This window comes from Boleophthalmus pectinirostris, unplaced genomic scaffold (genome assembly GCF_026225935.1).
Source record: "Boleophthalmus pectinirostris isolate CB_2022bp ecotype Guang Dong unplaced genomic scaffold, ASM2622593v1 HiC_scaffold_5, whole genome shotgun sequence".
Lineage (NCBI taxonomy): Eukaryota > Metazoa > Chordata > Actinopteri > Gobiiformes > Gobiidae > Boleophthalmus > Boleophthalmus pectinirostris.
The window spans coordinates 9,745,785-9,765,343 of record NW_026571404.1 but is presented as its reverse complement, the minus strand read 5'-3'; positions in this window follow the sequence as shown (position 1 = coordinate 9,765,343).

Below are 19,559 nucleotides of genomic sequence, written 5' to 3'. Positions count from 1 at the left end.
CCCTCTGTATCTTCTCCCTCTGTATCTCTCTCTCTCTCTCTCGTATCTCTCTCTCTCTCTCTCTGTATCTCTCTCTCATGCGTTTCACTCTGGGACAGTGTTATTTTGAGTTTCTATTTAAACCATTAGGCTCTTTGTGCTGGTGGTTTTTAAGTTTATGATAAACACTGGTCACTCACACAAAGGACTTCAACAGGACGACTCCAACACACAGAGAGAGAGAGAGAGAGAGAAGACCACAAAGAGACGGAAGAATGGATCACGACTCTGACATTTCTGATTTATTCAAGCTTGGAAGAAAAGAACAAAAACTAAACAAATAATAAGACGTTAAAAAAAAAAAAAAAAAAAAAAGCACACAAAAAATGGCACCTCCTCCTTCAATGTGGACAACGTCAAGTTTATGGAGGACGGTCTGTCACCTGCTCGTCTCCATAGATGTTACATGTTATTGCTTTGTCTATAATGTTCCAAAATATTATCCAGACTGGCGCCACCTAGTGTCTCCGCTCAATTTCATTTCTCTCCAGCGACTAGGTCAGGAATCGGAATACACTAGACGGTTTACAAGAATCCTGGAAGTTGTAGACCGCACACCGACCAATCAGAGAAGAGACGTGAAGCCATGATGTCAAACTCAAGCGCCTGTCTGTGTCCCTTTTGTGGTACAGCAACAACAGTAAACAAAGCGGTCGAGATGTTGTAGACGAAGACAGACATTCTGTGTTGGCAACGATTCCAGAGATTGAGGATTTAAAGCTGAAACAAAGACAATGTTTGGTGAATTTTATCAAGGGGAAAAGATGTTATTGCCCTTCTTCCTACGGGATTTGGCGCGTTACGTCTATCCCCTATGTCCAACAAGGGACACAACAAGTATAAAACAATCCTTGAGGCAAAGTAGGTTTGGCAAACTTTTTATTTTTAGGCCAAACATTCACCAATATGTGCACAAAAAACAAACAAAAGGTTGCTGGGAGGATGCGTGTGCCAGTTGTGCCAAATCAACAAACCAAAAAGTATAACAAAACAGGCTCTAACTGAAAACTAGGCTACAAAAGGAAAGAAATCAAAAATCCTAGCCTACCTGATCTAAAAAAAAGGAGAATTTGGATAATTTTATCAAGAGGAAAAGACGTTGTTGCCCTTCTTCCTACTGGATTTGGAGCATTGCATACATTACGACTAAACAACTGCGATTGGTAAAATTGAAAAAGTACTCGCCTACATTCGAGCGAACGAATTCTAATGAGTAACGCAAACACCACAACACAAACGCAAATGCCGCAACACATTAAACAGCCACAACACATCAAAAAAAGCCACAACGGAAGTGACCGCGGGACTCTATTTTCCGACGGACCGATCAAGCGGCAAGTGAAGAAGAAGAACTACAACGTTAAAAGTAAAGGAACGGAGAAGTTGGAAACGTAAGTAAAAGTAATTTATTGTTTTATCATTATTCGTTTCACGTTGTAGTTCTTCTCCTTCACTCGCCGCTTGATCGGTCCGTCGGAAAATAGAGTCCCGCGGTCACTTCCGTTGTGGCTTTTTTGTCGTGTTGTCGCATTTGTATTTGATGCGGCGTTTGAGTTTGTTGTGACCCTTTCTCGGCTTCCGTAGTTTCCATCAGAACCAGGAAATGAAACCGTCTGATGAATCAGGCCACCAAAGTACAACATTAACACATTTATTTGTTTACAGAACTCTCACTTTTGTTTAAAAGCAAGGTCACTTCACCCCATGTTTGACCTGTTGCGTTGGCTACACCCATTTGTTGCCATGGATCCGTTTAATGCCATACTGCGGAAAACAAAGCAATAACATCTCCATGGAGACAAGACGGTACAAGTAGTAAAGTGACACGCGACGCAGCTTTAAACGCAATCGTCACAAGTTTAGTCATGTGCATAGTGAGTATAGATTTGAGCATTTAGATAAAGTGTTCTCTGTGTTCGTGTATGTATCTGTGTGTGTTAGAGTGTGTGTGTGTGTGTGTGTGTGTGCTGGGGTGAGGAGCGGCTCTTGAGTGTGAACCGGTGCCACTCACAGCTGTGGTCCTGACACTGAGCCTCTGTTCCTCTGAAGGGGATTCCACTCAAACACGACTGAACACATGGAGACGCTTATGTGAGCGAACGTGTCTCAAAGTCATTCATGTCAACCAAGGACGTAGGTTTGCACAGGGACATGTCACGAAAACAAAATAGTCCCGACCAATATCTGCCATTTTATTTCAATAAACAAAAATATACACTCAATAGTAACTCAATAGTATTCAATTTAACATGTTTTAGATCACATTTTGTTGATTAGACGTTCTGAGATGTATTCAGTGATATGACGACAGAGTGATGTCTTTAGTGGAGCCAGGAGCCTAAACTGGGGAAGCGGCAGGACAGGGCCAGCACCTGAAGATGACGTCTTGAACAGGCGTGAGTGAAGACGCTGCACCAAACTTTGAAAAACTTTTCAAAAGGAACTAAATTGTTAGAAAAAAACAAAAAATGTGGCTGTTTGCTGCAGTTGTTCCAATCAGTGGGAGCTAGAGGTGAGATCGGGCCTAAAAAATCCAGCCCGACCCGACCCGGCCCGCGGGTATTAAAACCCGACCCGGCCCGAGCCCGACCAATTAACTTGATTTGCAGGCCCGAGCCCGAAGCAAACCCGAAATGTCATATTTTATTTGTGACTCGGGAGGAGGAGCAGTGCTCAGCGTCGAGGTGCCAGTCTTTTTGCTCTCGTATGAAAGCAAAGCGCCACATTGACGACATTCAGCGAAGCCAACGCAAGTTTCTGTAGCATTTTCAACAATCAATTTGAAGCTTTTCCACACCTCACTCTTACCGGTGCGTGTTTGTCTTTTCAGTTCTCCTGCCTTTAGTTTAACTTCTTGCTCCTCCATATTGGGGATACCAGGTCAAAATAGATGCAGACTTGCGGAGGGGAAGATTATTAAATTAAGAGGGGCGTTCACGTGCGCAGAGCTCTGGCTCTGCGGATCCTGTTTAGTAGTTAAATAGCAATTACATTACATTACTTCTCTGTTTTATCCAAATTATTTATTTTATAACAAGTATTCCTTAGTTTAGTATCCACACATCGTTTTAGCATACATTTTATAAACATATATTTATTTGAAAAAAAGTCAGCGAAAGAGAAGCCCGACCCGACCCGAAGTAATGATTGACATTTTAGGCCCGACCCGACCCGAATTTCGGTTCGGGTCCTTGGGCTTGGGCTCGGTCTTAAGATCTTACCTCTAGTGGGAGCAGGTAGAGGGGGCTCTTGGAAAAAAGATCAAAACTTAAAACACAACGGACTCCAGGCACTCCAGGGAGTTAAAAGGCCTTTATTTAAATGGCCAAAGCCGACATGTTTCAACCTGGTCTTCATCAGGGCTTAGTTATGTTCTGTCATCTTCAATTAAATTTGCCTTATAATGAGTCACCGTGGAAAAAGAGCGACAAGTGCACCTCCCGTGGATGATTTTAATTGGTTGTTTATGGAACAAACCATTCTGCACTGGAGCACTGTAACACTTTATTTTGTAATTGTGATTTTATGTGTGTTTTGTGGATGAATGAAATGTGAAATGTGGAACCTGTCTCTCAAATCTGCAAAGCAAATTTACCTACGGGTACGAATAAAGCAACCTAACCTAACCCAACCCAAACAGAGCCCTACTCGTGTGCTGTTAGCAGTCGGATTCTACTGACAATATTCCATGGAAAAATGTTTGGACATTACCTCACAAATATCTCATCACCAACAAGCAAAGGGAAATCTGCTACAAACTCCTACATTGTTGTTATCTGGTAAAACAACCTAAAAGTAAGTATGTAACGAACGGCCTGTTCGTTACGTAATAATTACACATGCACTTTCATTCACTTTGCACTTTATATATATTTACATTGCACAGTATAGCACGCAGCACTTATAAGATACGCTAATTTGCACATATTAACATATTAAGAATTGCACACATTTGTATTGTTTTAAAAAATAGATATATTTATTGAGAACATTGTCGGGTGTCACGTGGGCCGGTCGGACGGGCACTTCCGGGTTTGGCGGCCGCCGGTCTGCGGAGATACACCGAAAGTTACAATTGGATAGTGTGCAATATATGTGCCGTGTTTTAAATGAGTTGTGTGTCTTGTGTGTGTTTGCGTGTGTGCCATGTGGGTATTTTAGAGTGTGAGTGGTATGTGCGTGCATGTTTGGTATTTGTTAGTGCTTTTACTTACCCGTGTCTTCTGTCCAGGTGTCTGGCGAAAAGATTCCCCGGGGAACCAGACACCTTTTAAGAGTTCCGGGCCAACTCATCACGGCGGACATCGGGGGGGGAATAGCACTCGTTTTTAATTGGAATATTCACGTTGGGTTTTATTAGGAATTAGTTTTAGGGTTTTATTATTTTTGTATTTGGGTTTTATATAGTTTATTTGGCTATGGGTATTTTATTGGAGGATTTTAACTTAGTTTTATACAGCTAATGTTATTTTACACCCCTTGGAGTTTTAATGGTTTTATCCAGTGGTATATAAGGCGCCTAATCAGACCATTCGATGTTCTGCTGCTGGAGAGACCTGCTGCTCCATATCCTCCCTGCACTTTTTGCACCGCACTTTGTTTTTGCACTGGCACTTTGGGAATTTTGGAAAAAGAAATTAAAAATTTTGTGGACCACGCTAAACCTGCCTCCATCATCTGTTCTCGGTTTCTCACTGCAATCCAGCCGCTCTACCCGTCCTGGTCACAAAGTACAAGTCAGCTAACAGTTGGTTTCATGGGTTAATGTCCCCACCAAAGCTGAGACCAAACCTACGCCCTTGATGTCAACACAGATCTGATATTATATTATGAAATAAAATGATAAAGGTAGGTAAAAAATGATCTACACAACAGCTTTGTGGCATCGTCTTTCACCAGTTTATAGGCCAAAATAGGGTATCGGCTTGGAAGCGATATCCGTTACACATAATAGACTCGACTCACGCTTACGTCACAAACCAGGAAGACGTTTGGAAGTTTGGAAACATGCGATTACAACTTCGGGCTCTGTTCGATGTACTAAGTCTGACAAAATCTAGGAAAAATTAGAAAATGGCCCAGTTTTCTTCATCTCCATGTCAATGTAGTGTTCCGTTATGTTCAACTAATCACTAATTATCAACAAACATACCCCAGTTTTTGTTATTTCCCCACTGACGCACAACTCCGAGCGCACTGGGTACATGTGATTAGAAAAGATGAGGGCCACAGTTACGGCCGTGGCTCGAGAGACCGAAACAAAGAAAGTGGAACGTGACAACGGTGATGTTTTAAGCTCTCTACTGGAGCATTTATTTATAAGTTAAAATAAATATGTTCAAATAGTGCTAAAGTGTGTTGTGGCAATCAGCTGATGACGTGGCCAGGGGAAGTTGAGCCAGAGGAGCAGCCACGGGTGTAGGAGGTGGATTCCTTTTATAGGCGGTTGGATGAGCTGGGCCCTAGTGCATCAGGGTCGCCTCAAAATAGAACAATAATGAAAACAAACACGACACAACGGGGGTCGTGACAGCGCCAAATTCAAGATGATTCCAAACAGTACATACATATGCAGTCTTTATGTTTCCATTGATGAGCTTTACTTCAGTGGGTTTTATATGTGATGTGTCCTCCATGTCGAGGCTTCGGAGAGTGTAGCCGAGTGTAGCCGAGTAATCCAGGAAGGCTTTGGTGAAGTGCATGTCGAGGCTTGTATCGGTGACGTATGTGGTGACGTTTGACACCTTCACCACGTGACTGGTTCAGGAAGTGGTTCATGGATTTGGCACATGATTTGAATCATTAGGGCCAGTGAAACGTGATGGATTCTCGTAAAACATTTCGTGGTTTTGGGTTATTGCGGGTTTGGTACATCCTATTTGAGATTCTTTTTTTTTGTTTTGTTTTTGCGATGGAGCCAGCAAGAAAAAGAATAATTTCCTCTTTCTGGGAACATTTTGAGCTGATATCTCCTAATAAGATATATTGTAATAACGACATCATTAAATAAACAATATTATTAAATACCCACATTTGACAACACAGTGTTTCCCCTGGTGTAATATATTTCTTGCAAGAAAAGAAATTCTAATATTTAATCATTCATTTGTTCAATATAAAGCTTTCCATCAGAACCACGATGATCATGTCGATTGTACTATTATTATCTGCCTGTTATAGATTTTTTTTGGCCTCTTGATGGCGCAGTGGAGCAAATGAAGCACCTTGAAGCATCGGCTCAAGAGTCGAGCAAATGGATGGAACGGTTCAGTGCTTCATGGGGCTTCATCTCGCCATCACTAGGTTTTATCACAGTCGGTCGGCGAGCCCAGTGTCGGGAACTACGCCGGAAGATGTCATCGCATCTTTCCGACATAAAGGCAGAGCGTCCTGTCACTCTGTCATGTCAGAGTGGCCGAACATCGCAGCCGCCAGCTGAAAGTGAAACATGTCTCCTGTCTCAAGTGTCTTGTTAACTTGGTGACCATACCGAACCATATTTTACAAAGATGTCGACACAGACTGAGAGGACGTGCTGCAAAAGTGTCAGCAGATATAACTCATTCACCAAAGTATCACGCGTCATACATATTCACCACGACAATAATCATGTTTCTACGCTTTTATAAACATTGACATATTTCTGACTAACACGTGCGCCTAAACTGTTCCTGTTACTGTCCACAAAACGACTGGACATCACACAAAACCTCTGTGTATTTTCCCCAAAGGACTGAAAAGTGAAACCTGACCCTTCACTGAGGTAATGCGTCGTTCAATGACTCTTGACCTCAAATCCTCTCCGGGCAAGTCATGTGGCCAAGTCTAATCATGTGACCCCTTCCTGTCATGTGACTATTGATACTTCGCAGCTGATAAACATTCCCTGGGGGTGTGATGCAAACTGGAGTCACTGTTCCATCTGAAACCCTGTCAGTCAAGTCAGTAACTCTCACCTTATGTGTTGAAAAGGATCACAGGTTCCTGAAAATGTGCTGTTTAAACCCATTTTGAGTTTTTTTTTTTTTTGTTGTTGAGTTTCCTACAACGTTTTTGGCTGTGTATGTTAATGTGCACATCGTCTCTGTCAGGTGGAAACAGGAGAGGATCCAAAATGCAGGACTGGACTACAGCTGTTTAATGCAACAAAACCAAAACCAAATCCAAAAATAGAAACTACAGCAGACATGAAACTGACAAAGACGAAGACAGTGGCAAATAGGCGAGTTTCAGCTGACGTCATTGTTATTAAAAGCCCGTGTTGCATGCTGGGAAATATTTTGGTCGGAGGCAAGAAACAGGATAGCGTCAAACACAGTGCGTAACCTCGCGTATTTATCCACGATAATGGTAAATTCCTGCTGCATTATCGGATGCACAAATAGAAGCACGGAAGAAGGAAAATGTCTTTTTCGTATTCTGAGTGAAAAGAACCGCTAACGGCGAATTAAATGACTTTCAAACATTCGCAGAGCAAACGTAGAAGATCCTAACAAACCGTGGACTCCAACAAGTTCAACAACACATCGAGACTCTTGGAGGTTTTCATCTTTTCTGCTGTGAATGGCCCAGGAGTTTCCACCAAGTCATTGTGGATATCGCCAAAGTGAATATTTGTCCAGGTAGTTGGCGATTCTGACCAGAAATTTGGTTTGGTCCACCTTTTGTTGGGGTTGAAAAGGGTGATTTGTCGTCCATCGATGCTTATGACCAATTTCTGGTCAAATCGTCTTGGTCCTCTGCCGTTAGAGTGGATAAATAACCGGGATCAATACCCTTCACGTGCTTTCTCGCTCCGTCCGTCATGTTGAATTAGTGTTTCTTGCCGCCGACCAAAATAATTCCCAGCATGCAACGCGCACTTTTGTCAACAATGAAACTTGCCTATACAATGGACCAACAAAGGGCAGAGGAGAACACAGGGTATAAATGCACGCAGACGCAGGTGAAACACAACAATCAAGACAGGAAGTAAAACTCAAAACTACAAGCAGACAAGAAAATATCAAATTAAACCACCAAAGGCCTGCTACACTACAGGGAAAAATACACCAAAATAAGCAAAAACAAGCACAATCAGAGAGAGCAACCTGGTCCCCCATGAGGCGTCGGTGGGGTCAGTTCATCACCACAGAAGCAGTTTATAAGGAGCCCAGCCCATATGACATGATTGTTATATCTACAGTGCAATGTGTGTATCTGTACAGGCCCATGAACATTTGTGTGATATTGGTCACACATGAGAATGTCTGTGTTTACTAGCGTGTAACCAAAATGTAATTTTTCATGAGTTGTGTATATGTTAGTTCTGTTACTGTAGATCAGTGTGTTGTGTGTCACCAGAAAAAGAAGAAATGGAAATTATTTTAAGGACTTACACTGAAAGAAAAAGGAACTTTTATAATTAGTGATTATCTCGAAAACTATTCATATTTTACTACACAAATGCATTGAATTATAAATAGATAATAATTTTTCTGAGATTTTGAGACACTCCCGTTGCTCGAGCTCGATCCTTCGCAGAGTTATGACCAAAAACGCATATTTGATCTTGGTTACCTTGACCTTCACGTGACCTTGACCGGTTTCAGCCTGTAACAGCCAGTGTACCCCGGTTATGTGTGTGCCAACTTGTGTGATGATTGGGTCAATATTTTAGGCTGCAGATGGTTCAGAAATTGCCAAAATTGCCGATCCTTTATAATGGAGTGACCTTTCAAATGACCTTGGATTGTCAGAACACTTTTTTTGCGGCATCGGGCTCGGGGGCTTGACCCAAATTTGGTGACAATCGGTCCATAAATGGCAGAAACAGACACACAGACACAAACACAGGGTGAATACAAAACCTGGTCAACCCTTCAGGGACCAGGAAACAACAACTACAGAACATGAACCATGACAGTCTCACCATGAAAACTTCTGAATAATCTGCCGTAGACATACATGTAGAAACCCCCGGCGTATGATAAAATGGTAAATGGTCACATTTTTCTATAGCGCCTTTCCACCGTCAAGGTGCTCAAATCACTTTACAACAAGGAACCACTCACACATTCACACACACATTCACACACCAGTGTACACAGACACTGGGGTGAGGTAGTTTAAGTGTCTTGCCCAAGGACACAACAACAGCATTCATCTGTGGGAGCTGGAATCACACCGCCAACCTGTGGGTGAATGGATTTGACCGCTCAGTGTCTGTGTCTATGACCCCTCCTGCTCTCGCGGCTCAGTGTGGTCTGCAGTTGATGTCGGGGTCAGCAGAGTCTCAGGACGCACTGGGAGATGAAAAAAGACTCAGGCTCTCTGGGGATTTATACAAATATTCATAGCCTTTTTTATTACATGGCAATCATTTTTAGAAATTCCAAAATGCCCTGATGAAGGTCCTTATGAAAGTCCAGTAAGGCCAAAGCCAGTTTTTCAAAATTATTTCCAATGAAAAAATAAAAGCGTTTAAGATTTCTGTAAATCCCCAGAGCACCTCAGTCATGTTTTCATTTTACAAAGACTCTGATCCTGAGTCTGAACAGAGCACAGGGTCAAACTGATCTGAAAACATTTGTGCAACAGTCAGTGTTGGGAAGGTTACTTTTAAAATGTATTCCCCTCCAGATTACAGATTACATACCTCAAAATGTAGTTTGTAACGTAATCCATTAAATTACTTAAAGTGAGTAATGTAATCTGAATACTTTGGATATTGTCATGATTTTTTAAAACTGCATGAATGTAGCGACCACATCCTGAAAGTTCTTGTTTGTTGTCTTTAAATTGGCTGTTGAGCCCAAGTCTCCATGAAGAGGCTTTTGTTTGCTGCAGAGAAACAAAGACGATGATGTTTTATCTGCTAAAAGACAATAAAAATTCCAGTCTTTACTTAAACTTATTAAAAATATTTTTGATAGAGAAATGCTTTTTATATGAGATCACTGCTGCCTTCAATTATTTAGTCCTGGTTTTAGTCCAGGTTTAGTCCTGGTTTAATCCTGGTTTTAGTCCTGGTTTTAGTCCTGGTTTTAGTCCTGGTTTAGTCCTGGTTAAGTCCTGGTTTAGTCCTGGTTTAGTCCTGGTTTAAGTCCTGGTTTAGTCCTGGTTTAGTCCTGGTTTAGTCCTGGTTTAGTCCTGGTTTAGTCCTGGTTTAGTCCTGGTTTAGTCCTGGTTTTAGTCCTGGTTAAGTCCTGGTTTAGTCCTGGTTTAGTCCTGGTTAAGTCCTGGTTAAGTCCTGGTTTAGTCCTGGTTTAGTCCTGGTTTAGTCCTGGTTTTAGTCCTGGTTTAAGTCCTGGTTTAGTCCTGGTTTAGTCCTGGTTTTAGTCCTGTTTTAGTCCTGGTTTTTAGTCCTGGTTTAGTCCTGTTTTTAGTCCTGGTTTAGTCCTGGTTTAGTCCTGGTTAAGTCCTGGTTTAGTCCTGGTTTTAGTCCTGGTTTAGTCCTGGTTTAGTCCTGGTTTAGTCCTGGTTTAGTCCTGGTTTAGTCCTGGTTTAGTCCTGGTTTAGTCCTGGTTTAGTCCTGGTTTAGTCCTGGTTTAGCCCAAAATGTGAAAACAGGAAAATACCACTGTGTAATCCATTTATTTCAACAAAGTAACTGTAATCCAATTACCGCTCATGGAAACAGTAACTGTAACTGAATACAGTTACAGTTTGTACTCTAATTACGTAACGCCGGTACTTGTAATCTGTTACTCCCCGACACTGGCAACAGTCCAGCTTTGAGCTTTTTGTGAACATACATAAAAAGTGCATATGACAATTTAAACTTCATTAACATTTCCAAAAATTTAACTCTAGAACAGATTGGACTCATATAAACTCTAAGAAAATGTTAAAACTGATTCTGTGAGACTCAATTTTAACACTCCACGTTTTGCGTTTTGCACCTTGTGATGTCATCTGTTAATACATGAAGTGCTCCACTGTGTTTTTAAACTCCATACACCTTCACTAGAATCACTTGGATAATGTGAGCTTTGGAATTTCCAACCTCTTCTCAACCAAAGGTAAAAAAAAAGGAGCTGTTAACTTGAAAACTACCACTTCATGACATCACAAGGTGGAGCAGAGCATTTTGATGATTTAAACTACTAATTTCTCTAAACATTATTAATATTACTGGATTTTAAGAGTTTACTAAAACACTTGCCTTTTCTAGTTTTGTCATTTTGATGAGGTTTATAAACATTTCGTGGTTGGATTTCCATAACTGTGACCCAGCGACATGTTAAAAAGTAAGATTTGACAACATCTTTATTTGGTTAATTCAATGTTTAAATTGTCAGAAACTGTCTTCCTTGTAGCTTGAGTCATAACCAAAAAAGTACAGAACGTATATGAATCTGTCCATTGCTCTTTAAAGGAAACAGATTACGTTATTTTCCGATCTACTGTATGTCATAATGTTGTTTCCTCTTCAAAAGTGCACACTGTAGCATTTTATAAAGGCGGGTTCCAAATATTGTGTCATAACTCAGCTCAAGGGACAGTTATATTTCTGGTAATAAGTCAAACAAACTTTAAATCAACTATAGTTTATCAATCAAACTGTGGATTTAAAGGTTCTATATTATGCAAAATAGATTTTTTTTACTTTAAGTCGTGTTATAATGTTGTTTTCTCGTCAAAAACACACCTCTGAGTTCTGTTTTGTTTTATTCACACATTTTTAACAAAAAAAATACTGCATATTTGGTCTGAATTCTTCTCTCAAACATAAAACACTGTTCCACATAGCAAAAATGTGAAGGTTAAAATTCCAGGGTGAAATATTTCAGAGTAGTTTTAACACAAAAAGTGTTATTTTAACTATTTGAAAATTAAATAATTGGGGTTATTTGCCAGAGTTGATATGGTTAAAGTTAATTCATCTTCTCTGAGTGTTAATTCAACTTCCCCTAGTGTTAATTCAACAACTTCTCTTAGAGTTAATTCAACTTTTCTTAGTGTTAATTCAACTTCTTTTAGTGTTAATTTGGCACCTCCCACCCACCACTTCAAACTCCTGCGAGAGAAAACCAATTTGAACCATTTTTGTCCATAATTTCATCTCAAATTAACTAAAATAAAGTGTAAAAATAAAACACTTCTGTGTGTTGTTTAGCTAAATCAGGATAACCCTACAAAGTATTATAAACGATAATATAACTCTTGATTTCGGGGTTAAACTGGAACATTTTGGTCCAGTGTTACTTAATTAACATTTCCAAAATTTTAAATTAACTCTAGAACAGATTGGACTCATATAAACCCTGAGAAAATGTTAAAATTGATTCTGTGAGAGTCAATTTTAACACTCAACTTTTTGCTTTTTGCACCTTGTGATGTCATGTGGTGATACAGGAAGTGCTCCACTGTGTTTTTAAACTCCACACACCTTCACTGGAACCATTTGGATCATTTCAGTCCTGGAAATGCCAATCTCTACTGAACTAAAGGTAAAAAGCAGTTGTTAACTTCAAAACTACCACTTCATGACATCACAAGGTGGAACAGAGCATTTGGAGCTTTAATAAAAATGACTCAAACGTGTGAACGAAACAAAACGCAACCATGTTTTTGAGGAAATAGACAATTTTGCATAATATAAGACCTTTAAATATGCTATTTGATAATCGAATCCACTTTATTTATCATTTCTATTTGAAATTTAAAACAATAATACACTTGTTTGACTTATTACCAGATATACAGCTTTTCCACTGAGTCTTTAATGACACAAACTCTGGAAAGCACCTATACAAAATGCTTTAGTGTGCAGAAAGCAGCCAGTTTTCCAGTCTTTACCATGCGCCCGTAAACAGGTGAGCTAATGCTGAGATGGAGCCAGGAAAGGCCAGTTTATTTTCATTCGCTGTAATCCACAACACATGGAGCTGGCAGGACCCACATAGGCACTGACAAGCTTCCTGTTAGCTTTAGAGAGCCGGTGTTGTTTTTCCGAAAATGTTGCTGCCAAAATCTGTGCAGAAAATCTTTAGATCAAAGGCTTTGTTTGGGCCCGGATCAAAGTCACGCAACGGAAAAGCCAAAGAGCAGCTCGGCCCACCAGCTCTGGCCCAGGTCTGAGCGGGCACGGGGAACTGGGTCACAGACTGAGGGTTAAAGGTGCTCAACTGAATGAAATCTTTAAAAGTGCACTGCGTAGTTTGTCTGGTGGAGGTTCTGCTACTTGTCTCCATGGAGATGTTTGTGCTCTTAGGCTGTGTTCAGACTGCAGCCTGAAGTGACCCAAATCTGATTTTTTCACCCCTTTGTGACCTTATCTGATCTTTTAATGACAGTCTGAACGACACAGATTCAAGTTTTTCAAATGCGACGCAGGACACTTGGATATGTGGTCCTGAAACCGATACATATCTGATCTTTTGACATGCGACTTCAGTCTGAACGGCCAAAGCACATTCATCCGACCTACACGTTATCAACAAGCCACAAACGTCACTATTTTGGGCTGAAGTAGGCGAAAATTGTTAATGAAGCACATCACCACTCACCACTCTTGGCTACGTCTCCACATCCACACGTTCCTTTCTATGGACGTCGCTGCCGCTGCCCCACAAAACGCCATGAAAGCCAAAAACCTCGTCCTTCTCCTTCTCAATCTCCTCCTTAAAACAAGTAAGTTGTTCATGTTCTGGCTCCGGTACGAGAGAAACTTTAAAATCTCCAGGTGCTCAATGCTCGCGTCCATGTTTGTACAACTTCCGTAAACACAGAGACGCTCGCTGCGGTTGACGTCGTCGTGTCTCCAGTGCACATGCGGGACACTTTCGGGCTGTTTAATGTTCACACTGGAGTCACATACAAGTCGCATTTAATTGGAAATGTGAACGACCTCGCAAAAACATCGGATTTCACAAAAAAGCATTAAGCCCTGCAGTCTGAACGTAGCCTTTGTCATTAACGGTGTTTCTATTTAGCCTGATTCATCAGCCGGTTTCACTTTGTAGAAACCGTCTGACCTCGCAGCGTTAGGATTCATTTGCTCAACAGTAGGCAGGTACTTTTTTTATTAAACCAATCGTTGATATTTGGTTGTGATGTCTGTAATGCTCCAAATCTAGGAAGAAGAACAATTTCCCCTTGATAAAATTCACCTAATATTCTCTTTGTTCCAGCTTTAAATCTGGGAATTTTTGCCAACACAGAATGTCTGTCTTCGTCTACATCCATCTCGACCGATTTGTTTACTGTTGTGCTGTTCCACAAAAGGGACCCAGTCATGGCTTCACAGCTCTTTTCTGATTGGCCGGTGTCTACAACTTGCAAACCGTCTAGTGTATTCTGATTCCTGACCTAGTCGCTGGAGAGAAATGAAACTGAGCGGAGGCACTAGGTGGTCCCAGCCTGACTTAGTAACCTGCTTGTCTAAAAGTGAAATAAATGCATAGCAGACTCAAATGTCCGATAACGATTTTAAATAACGGTTTGGCAAAAAAAGCCTTCGTCAGATCATTTTTCAAAGAGAGCATTTCTGGATTCACCAACTTAAGACTCTAGCTTCTCACAGACTGGATGTAGAGTTTGACCTAAGATGCTTTTTGTGATATGGTTAAACTATTTTTGTATTTAATAGAATGTTTTTATGTAAATATCTAAACAGTTTTTTTCTTGTTTTAGGGTCTGTTTACATGAGAACGCTTGCGGGTAAAAACAACAAAGTATTTTAATGGAAGTGCCTTTCGTTTTGACAATGATGGTGTTTTGGGGGCTTAAAATCAGAAAACACCCTCCAGAGTGGAAAAGTTGAATACGCTCCACCGTAGCGTTTCCGTCTACACTGCCCAAGACGAAAAACTCTGGTCAGATCTGCTCACATTACGTACAGGTTTACGTCACATACATACAGTACAGAAACAAACATGTCGGATCATTTTTAATGCGTCAGACCTTCAAGATGCTCTAATAAACTTACAGGAGGCGCCCAGCAAATGTCGAGAATCTGCAGAGATAATATTAGTGAACAGAGAAGGATCTGCAATCACCTCTGTCAAATTCTGGACAACTTTGTGGAAGGAGTAGCTGATGAAAATGCATGGAGTGAAAACTTCTGTAAGTCCAAAGATGCCCTTGTTGCTTTAAGTACAAACATACCCAATCGAATTCCACACACTTTTGCGTCATCCTGTGCACGCAGATTTCCTCCACGCTCGTCTAAACACGGAATAAAAACTGAAGACGCGACGCCTCTTTTGCGTCTTCTGTTCAGACCGTCATCATATAAATGGAGCCTAAAAGTGAAAAATGCATAGCAGACTCACACTCCAAAAGCTTTTTTTTTTTTTTATTTCTAAATAACGTTTTAGATTTTTTTTAAAATAGCCTTTCTCAGATAATTTTTCAAAGAGAGCACTTCTGGATTCACCAACTTAAGACTCTAGCTCCTCACAGACTAAAGGCACTTTTTGTGATATGATTAAACTATTTTTGTATTTAGATATTTACATAAAAACATTCTATTAAACTGTTTCTTTGTTGTTGCCAAAACATTATTTAAAAAAAAAAAAAAAAGCTTTTGGACATTGGCCATCTGAGTGTGTCCCTGCATTTGCACCTCTTCAAAAACTTTGGTGTGCGTTTTCTGTTTCATTTGTAACCCACTTGTCTCCACATTTCCATGCACATTTAAAACCACAGTATGGAACTTTTTGGACAGAAATAGAATAAAATTACAGCACGTTTTTATTAGTTTTTTTATTATACTACTAAAAAGTGAGCTTGCATTTCCACAGACGTGACCTGGAGGCGGGCCTGTTCCTGCTTGCTTCCATGGAAATGTTGTTCCTTTGGCTATAATCACACACAGCCTGTCACAGATTGGCATAAAACATGATTATGTCCATGGAGAATGAAGAAAGTGTGGTTTAAACTTACTTTGGGATCATGCAGGTGACTTGGCACGTCCAGAAAGTTACACACTGTGTCTTTAATCTTATTGCCTTCATCTAAAATATGATTAGAGTGTGTCAGGAGGGCATCTGTGGAGTCTGGTATGAAAAGAACAAGTACAGACACTTCCTCTGCAGGGCGGCTGGGTAGTCGTTAATTAAAAGCTTGGTAAAGTGGAAGGGTCTTGGATTAGAGTTGTTGCTCCAAATTTCATCTGTTTAGGAAGTCGAGCCAAGGAGAAGTGTTGTGTCCCACAGAGAGGAGGGACTGTCCACACGACAATGTTTTTTGGTCGAAACTGTGAAATTTGTATTCGTTGTTTTGGTCTTTCGTCCACATGGAGCCGGCGTTTCAGGTGGGCGAAAGTGGTGTTTTTTTAAAGAGTGGAGAAATCTGAGAACGCCGGCGTTGCGTTGTCGTGTGGACAAGCAAACCATAGCTTTTGGAAAACGATGATGTCGCGACCCTGTTATCGTCAGGATGTTGCAGCCCTCGGTGTTGCCTCCATGGACCGCAAGACCGTTGCCGAAATGAGACAGGTGTAGCCCACGGAGCCGCTCCTGTCGCCCAGATTACGTACACGGATCAATAACAAAGATTACACACGAGTAATTAAACTGTTGGATTTTGAGACCGAGTTATTCTAATAATTCTCATCCAAATCTTATGGCTAAAAACAAAAACTTATGTTTGACTTTTGCAAAACAAAACAGCGATATTGTTAAGGTTTGGTTGGAGGGGCCCCAAAGCAGAGCCAGAACACGGTCAAGTTTTAAACAGTTTATTTCTAAAGAAACACGAGCTGAGGAGGCAGGGAGCTGGCCGGCTTTCCCAGAGGTTACGGCAGAAGGCAGCGGAGACGCCTGGGCAGAGACAAATGCAGGTAAGTCCCAAAAGTACATCGAAGCAACAAACAAAACGGATATATTTCCAAGAGGCACACAGAGCACTACCGAACAGGACGGAATTATGTGGCAGAGTCGGCGGTGAGAAGACCAAGGCTTTGTACAGAGGCTCATGAAGGAATTGATTGTGGGTGTGTCTCATCTGCTCTGGGAGAAGCCACGCCCCCTGTCACACTCAAACTCTGCAAAACACAAAGAGGGAGGGGACAAAACACACACACAAAAAAAACTAAATCCTAACATATATTTCTGGGATACATCTAAAATCGACTAAATTACCTTAAAGTAAAAAAAAAAAAAGATGAGATTTGCATGCCGATGGCGTTTGGACGTGAATATTTATTGATCCAACACTTGTTCAGCCCGTAAAAGAAAAAAATGCAGGAGCGTTGTCATGTGGACGTAGTTTTAATCCAACATGAGTGGGTTTGTTCAAGTGCTTATCAAAACCCAGACCTGGATTTGACTAACAAAGCACAGATGTCATGGCCTCGGTGAAAACTCATGATAACAACAGTAACACGGCAGAGATTTAAAACTAGACTGTGGTTGTTACAATATAAATGGTTAATGTGAACCTCAAAATCAAATCAAAATACATCAGTGGGCCCCTGACACTGAAGATATCTGTAAATGTACAAGTGATAAAAATACTTTGTTCCACTGTTTATGGGATTTGCTGGAAAGTTAATAACTACTTATCCTCTATAGTGGTCAGTGTTGGGGAGTAACAGATTACATGTACTGGAGTTACGTAATCAGAGTACAAATTATGAGTAACTGTATTCAGTTACAGTTACTGTTTCAGTGAGTGGTAATTGGATTACAGTTACTTTGTTGAAATAAATGGATTACACAGAAGTATTTTCCTGTTTTCACATTTTGGGCTATATTCCCCCTTTTTTATTTATTTTATTTTATTTTTTTCGGTAATTCCACTCATTGCTGGACACTAAACCAGGTCTAAAACCAGGTCTAAAACCAGGTCTAAACCCAGGTCTAAACTAGGACTAAACCAGGACTAAAACCAGGTCTAAACCAGGACTAAACCAGGTCTAAACCCAGGTCCAAACTAGGACTAAACCAGATCTAAACCAGGACTAAATCAGGTCTAAACCAGGACTAAAGAAGGTCTAAACGAGGAAGAAACCAAGACTAAACCAGGACTAAATCATGCTGCCCGGACCATGTCTTCGTCTTTGCTTCTCTACAGCAAATCAAGTAATCCAAAGTATTCAGATTACGTTACTCACCTTAAGTAATTTAATGGATTATGTTACAAACTATATTTTGGGGTATGTAATCTGTAATCTGTAGGGGAATACATTTTTAAAGTAACCTTCCCAACACTGATAGTGGTTATGGAGGTTCCGCTGTATTTTGGGTTTATATCTTAAAGATTTTGTTATCAGTTAAAAAACCAGCCTCTCCTGCAGGTCAGGAGAACTGTTGCCTTATTTTGGAAAAAATGTGGACGCTCTGTCTATAAAAGTTTGGACTGTGGAAATGGCATGTTGTGTTGCTTTGGAAAGACTTAGATTTGTTTCCAGAGAAAAAGATGAGGACTTTGAGCACATTTGGAGATCTTTAGTTGAGTTTTTGAAAGTATTTTATAGTCACTTGAACAATATTGAATGTTATGAGTATTTACAAGTTTGCAGCTTATTATTGTCACTATTGTTTGCGTGTGGTTACTGTTACTGTCTGTTTTATACTTGTAGATTGTTTCTGTGTGCTTCTTGTTCATCCTTTAATGTGAAAAGTCTTAATAAATATATTGATATCTGTAAAATGCTTAATCTAAATCAAATCTGTATCATTTTTAGACTCTGAAAGTGTGAATTTAGGAACTATCTGGTCTTATTATATGTCAGATGTGCCCACAGTGTGACGGCAGGCACGTGTGGATGGTTCACAGAGCAGATGTCCTTGTGATATAAGGTCATTTATAAAGCAGGTGTTTGAGGTTCAGTCTGAGCATGTGCAGAGAGGGACCTTTGATACAGGAGCTTTCATCTTAAAGGGTGCAGCCTTCACAGCAGCTCAGTCTGTAAAATGTCTCAATTTGACAGATTTTTAAATAAACAAAAATAGGGGTTTAAGGGTTTAGGATCCTGCATTTGTGAGGACTACAGTAGAAGTTGTAATTTTGGTAGGATTACAGAATATGAGAATATTTTCCTTATTGTTTATGTATTTTTTTTTTTTATCCCATAAACTGACATACCACCAAAGAAAGGCCTGCCACAAAAGCAAATTTTGAAGTGTGTTTCATTCCCACATGTTTGAGTAACTATTAGTCTGTCTACATCTCCAAAGCTCAAAATGCTCAGTTCCACCTTGTGATGTCATGTAGTGGTATTTTTTAAGGTAACAGTTACCTTTTAAGTAAGTAAGTAAGGCTACGTCCACATGACAATGCGACGTTTTTTTATTTTTTTTGCAGGTTGAAAAAACTTCACAAATCAATAAATATTCACATCCAGACGACAATGGAGCGAATGGAGTGAAAACAATGTAATACATTTGCTACACCTGTATGTGGCGCTGGTAAGTAAGTTTTTATTTATTTAGAGCTTTTTACAGACATATGTCACAAAGATGCTTTTACAGATCATCATTCATTCACTCCATACCCGGTGGTGGTAAACTACATCAATCCCTTCGACCACACCCATCACCATCACACCAATCACCACTTTCATAAAAGGCAACGTGGGTGAAGTG